At 35.2% G+C, this 6,029-nt stretch overlaps 1 long non-coding RNA gene across 1 annotated transcript; it reads right to left on the bottom strand.

The window, feature by feature from the left end:
• Positions 1–846: 846 nt before the first annotated feature.
• LOC143653096 (uncharacterized) lies at positions 847–4,684 on the bottom strand. Its single transcript, XR_013161098.1, has 3 exons — positions 4,577–4,684; positions 3,384–3,514; positions 847–992 (listed from the first exon to the last, which is right to left on the bottom strand). It is a non-coding gene; the product is annotated as an uncharacterized LOC143653096 (long non-coding RNA).
• Between the last annotated feature and the right edge of the window lie 1,345 nt (positions 4,685–6,029).

The following is a 6,029-nucleotide window of genomic DNA, read 5'->3' on the forward strand; positions in this document are numbered from 1 at the left end:
TAGTGCCTTTAATTTTTAAATACTTGTATAAATTTAAGGGACTTTAAATCCATGTGTTTTTTATTCGCTTGCACTGACATCATCAAAATCGCCTTTTAAACAGCTGGTTGAGCCTTTTTAAATAAATTTCTCCCATGACTTGTTTCTTTTAAGAACACGATTTTTTTTTTGCCAAAAGATCTGGATTTGTGTCAAAATTCCAAAACCTTAAATGTAGGGAGGAGGCTAGATTTTCAGTACATGGGCTCCTGATTCTCCGTTGAAACTAGTAGCAAAGAATGAAAAGATACATCTGAGAGAAGTTCATGCTCAAATCTGGTGTCAGAAGACTAGGAAATGTCTAAATTTTCTGCTTAATTTTGTGCCAAATCTGAAATGAATCAACGTACAATGTGTATTGGATTATTACAGAAATATGATCCAGTGCCAAGTAGTTAACTTTTCTGCCATCTCTGGTTATCATGAATAAACCACAATGCAGTGCTCTCCAGAGGTTAGAAACCCAGCACACTGAGGCTGTCCGAGGTTTGTGAGATGTGATTATTTTAACAGAATCATTCTGGAGAAAGATCCTTCGCTAAACATTGTAACATTGTAGATGTTTATTATACATATGCCCCTAGAGGTTTTTTTTTTTTTTAAAGGAATACTCTCCTCTAAAGGTATGTTTATTCAGTAAGTGAAATTATAATCCAGGCACAAAATGTGTAAAAGATTTCAGCCTGTAAATATATCCATATGTTACAGTTGAAACCAAGCTCTTAAAGTTTTGGTATTAACAATCTAAGACTATTTTTTTTCCTTGCCAAAATGTATATGATTAAACAATTATCAGATCGATGTATAGGCCGGGAGAAGTTGTTTTATAGGAATCCATGAAGCACACAGGCATCCTGATATTCTCAAGCCCTCGAGCAGAGCTGCAAAAACCAATGATCCATTTGAGAAACAAATTTGTCTGCCATCACAGAAATCTGCGAAGGGTGATTCCCCTTGAATAAAAAATTAAAACAAAAAAGGAAGAAGAAGAGAGGGATGAGTTCTCTGATTCTCTTTTATGTTTGAGATTTTAAAAGGAGGAGCTTTATATTATATATACCTACTCCCACAAAGGTGCATAAATATTAATAGGTCCAGGCTTCTGATAAAAGTAGAAATTGGAAATTTTATAGTTGTGTTATTGCTAACAGATTTGATTCCATCATTCTCTTTTAAGGATAGTACCAGTTTCCTGTAGGGTGGAATTGATAGTAAAAAAAACTCTAAAACCAGTATTTCAAAATCTAGTTAACATGATATTAAAAGAATATCCGCAAGTTTAACTAAAATGTCTTCCTTACGAAATTTTAGTAAGCAAAAATTCAGATTTACAAAAGATAAAATCCCCCTGTGTCTTTCACTCTTGTTCAAGCTTTTTCACAGATATCTCATTTAATGTTTACAACCTTGTCAAGGAGATTAGATTGGAGACCATTGTCCCCAATTGATAAATATAGAAACTCCAATATGTAGAGGCAGAGTAGAATAAACGAATTTTGTTTTAAATATACAGTTAAAGAATTTCTAATGGATTCACTGCAGGGTCCATTTAAAAATGAACTTCCATTATGCACTGAGTAATTGGATAAAAGTTGGAAACAAAATTTATCAGTAAGATAGGAGAAAAATCTAAAGGAAATGTCACCCATTGACAATCATACTGAATTAAGATTTGCCAGTGACAAAAAGGATTTGATTTAAAGACATTTGATTTATATCTTTCAAATAACATTATTGTATAACATCAAGTACATCTCTATCTGTGTTATGAAGAAATAGCTTTCAGAATTGTTATACAATGATTTTTTTTGGCCTAATCCAGAGAACACTGTTTCATACTGGTAGTGAAATTGCCAGATTCTATGGTTTAGCGATGTGACCTTGGCAAATTACAAACTTTCTATATTGTAGTCTCCTCATTTATAAAACAATGGTGATGATATATAGACATATTGCACATGAATGAATGTACTGAAATGCATAAAAATGTTTTGAGTTCCTTGTAAAATACAAAGGAATCATTACGTTTATTAACTGACTCATATAGTAAATATGTAAGGAAGTCTCTCCCCTATTATACTCCCTGCAAAATATATTCTCTTCTTATATAATCATAGATGATCAGAACTGGAAAAGGCATAGACATACTGCAATTCTATCAAAAGAGAAAACAGTCTCAAAGACATACAATGCCTTATCCAAATTTATAAAGCTGCAAAGCTAATTAACAGCATAAGTAATTTAGGCCCCAAGTCACCAGAATTACCACTGCTGGATTCCTAGGGAGATATTCTAGCATACTGATTGAGAGCATAAGATTTGGTGAAAGACAAACTAGGGTTAAACTTCTGCCACTAACCACTTCTCTTACATCTGTAAAATGGGCTTAAAAATAGTAGCTAACTCCTGGCATTACTGTGAGATAATGGTGTTAAGCACTTAATAAAATGGCTGGAGCATAGTACTGAATAGACATCATCTATTGTTCTTCTTCTCACTGCATTTCATTTCACTGCTTCTCTTGAGATATCTTAGGCTGTAGCTACTTTGCCTCCTGAGAGTCCTAAAGAGATCCTTCAATGACCCAGGCAGTTTCAGCAGAGCCAAGGGTAAAAAGAGCTAACATTAAGTGCTTATTGCACAGCATTTTGACATAGGTAGAAGCATTAAAATCACATTACAGATGAGGAAAGAGAGGCACAGAGAAGTAACTTGTTCTAGGGTACATGACTGCTAAGTGGCTACATTATGAGATGCTACAGCTAAATGAATGAAGATAACAGCCACAAGCCTAAGTCAGCTGGGATGGGAAGTCTAAGGAAGTGTGGTGTCTTCTTCATTCACTATGAACATCTGTAGAGAACTCTCCTCTGGGAAATTACGCGCACACAACTTCCAGTCTGCAAAGGACGTGGTTCCACGGTTGTCATGTGGCAGAATTGCTATTACTCTGAAGACCTAAATTAAATCCCCAAGAGTGAAAGCAAATGGGATGTCACATCCAAGTCCCAATGGGTGATTGTCCATGCCCAACATTCTTAAGGGACTTTCCCTGCTGGGAGTAATTCTAGCAATCAAGCATCATAAATAATGCAGCTCTAGGTTAAAATGGTCCATTTCTAGGGAAAACATGCCCACTAACACCATCATTCTTGGAAGTTGTATTCATTCCACATTTCTGGGAGCATTAGATTCATGAGCATGCTGGCGTTAAAAAGCTCATTTAAAAACGAAGATGGATGTTTAATTATTGTTTGATTTGAGGTTACAGCCTTTCATTTTTCAAACATCGTAAGAGCAGAGAATGAAAATTGTTACCTAAGAAACCATTGAAATTCTCTTACCTCTTCTGGGTATGTATTATGTATTCTGTGAGTTCTCTGCCAGGGATATAAGTCAGAAACTCTCCCGCTGGTTTTGATTACAGCTGCAAAGTCACAGATTTGAACAGCTCTAGACAATCATTCTTCTGAACCTGCACATAAATATAAAACATTTTCTTTATCCTTATCACATAAACCTTCAACGAGGCTTGCTTCAAAGTAAATTCCAGTTTTTCCACTTATCATTTTAACAATTAGCAAATCACATTTTTTTTTTACAACAAAGCTACCCATTTGCATTTTCAAAGGTCATTCACAGGTTCAAGTTATTTAATATCAAAGCGATGGTAATTTAACAATGTTTTTCTCTGGATTCAGATAAAATACAAAATTACCTCTGGCTTTTTAATTTTTGCATGTTTAAGGCACATGATGAAATATGAGATTAAGATAATGGCATATGCAATATAATGAATCATCAGTTAAGCTACGGTAAAGTTTGTTCATATTAAGCTTCAGGTCTTTGCATTGTCACTTTATTATTTAAAATGGAGCCATTGCATTTCAGTAAGCGATATAAAAACATAATTTGCTAAGACGCTTCTTTATTTGAGGCACTGTCAGGACTGGCAATGAGAAATGACACAATCCCTCAGTTGTAAGTGACAGGCACCACTATATTAGTCCAGGGCTTCTTTATTTCTGTGCTGTTTTTGAAAAATTGCATTTCCTTTGTGTAAGCAGAACAAAAAGAAATAGAAATCGGTTCCATGTGAATTCTGTGGGCCTCTATATTAAACTGTAATTGTTTCCTGGTATAAAATCAAGCCTGCAGGATTTCCTGAAAAATAATTTACAAGATGGGTACTGGGTCCAACTTGCTTTTTCTCCTGCGCTGTTGTGATTGATGACACTGCAAGGAGTTGATAGATTTGCTGCTGCTGCATCTCCAGAAAGTTCTTTAGCTTTAAACAAACTACAGTCTTCCCCTACAAAATTTTCCAAGGGATTCCTTTTCCTGGTTTCTTGGTTGGTAGTTATTTTTTAACCCCAGCACTACTCTGAGAGACCCTGTTAAAAGTCCTAGTTGCTTCAAAACAACCATGAAGACAGCTTGAATGAATTATATGAGGCAGAAATATGTAACTCAATCTAGTTAGCTCAGCAGAAGTCTTTAGAGAGGCAATGTGGAACGAATACTCAATCCTACACACCTGAATTCAAATTCTTCTCCCATTGAACAACTTGGACATGTTACTTAAACCTTATGAGACATAATTTCCTCTTCTGCAAAACTGGAGACTGATGATAACTATTTTTCAGAAGAGAAAGCAACAAGCGTATTGTGACGATCGAGTGAGTCATAAAACATTCCGTAAAATACAGATGGTTTTACAAATAATCAAGCCCCCAAAAATGATAAATCAGAGCCTTGGGCCTATTCTTTGAGGTTCCTTGTCTTTTTTAATAACAAGAATTGAAGAATAAAAGCCAACTTTCCTTAGCCCTTACTATTTGTCAGGATATATGCCAGGCATAAAAAAACCACATTGTCCCATATTGTCCTCACAACAAGCCCTATAAGGCACATGTCATTCTTCTTTTTATTAGCTAATATTAGCTAATAATTAAAGATTGAATAATACTGATTTAGGGAATTGACACACACTATATTTCATGTAATCCATAAAATAATCCCATTAACAATGTGTGGCTGCTATCTCTACTGAGGAATTTGAGGCTCAGAGAAATTAATTAAATTACCTAAAATCATATGATTAGTAAGTAACGGAAGCGGGGCTCATTAAATCATCTTCCGTCAAAAACAGAAGACTCATTGCTCCTTCCATGCCCTTTGACCCCCTGGGTTTTTGAATTTTTGATTTCTTCAAGCCTCAGGTAGATTTTAATCTGATTTTATAAAAATGTGCGGTGGGATTGGTAGATAGGCAGATGTGGAGGGATTTGTTCTGGAGTCCTCAAATATTTTTTCATAGTCTCATCTCACTGTGACCCTGCACATTCTTTAGGATCACGCAAGGGCCCTTTGGACTAAGAGTTCTCTTTATTCTATCCTTTGGTATGCTCTGGGTAAGGTTGGGCAGCTAATAAGACATATGGATACAAATATATTATAAAAACTGAGATTAGAATAATGACACAATTATTTTAATAAACTCCCACTTTGATAGCTTGACTATATGTGCAAAATGGGTCTTCGCACATTATTTGAAATTGTGCCTTCATGTTTTAAAAAGTAATACTAATTAAGTTATACAAATGCCCCCTTTATATTCATTCCTAGTATTCAAGTCACAGGCACATAGAAATAATGGAACTCTACACGTGTTGAATCATAGGAAGTGAAGTCATAATCCTTAAAGCTTTCACTACTGTGGAGGATTGATGGGTGAAATGTATGGCTGAGAAATTATCAGTGATTAGAGGGATTGAAGAGGCATAATAGGGTACTAAATGAAGATACAAAGGGCCTGAAAGACCTGCCAAAAATGAGACCAAGTAAACACTGACACCCAAAAGTTCAGTTATCAGAAGTACTTTTTTTGCCAAGGTCTTTTGTATTGCTACGTACAGGAATTTTTCCTTCCCTCTGTGTTAGGTGGCTTTTTAATGAATACTACATTTTGGTGCTTGTCATGTGTACAG

The sequence above is a fragment of the Tamandua tetradactyla genome, chromosome 13, assembly GCF_023851605.1.
Source record: "Tamandua tetradactyla isolate mTamTet1 chromosome 13, mTamTet1.pri, whole genome shotgun sequence".
In the NCBI taxonomy this organism is placed as follows: domain Eukaryota; kingdom Metazoa; phylum Chordata; class Mammalia; order Pilosa; family Myrmecophagidae; genus Tamandua; species Tamandua tetradactyla.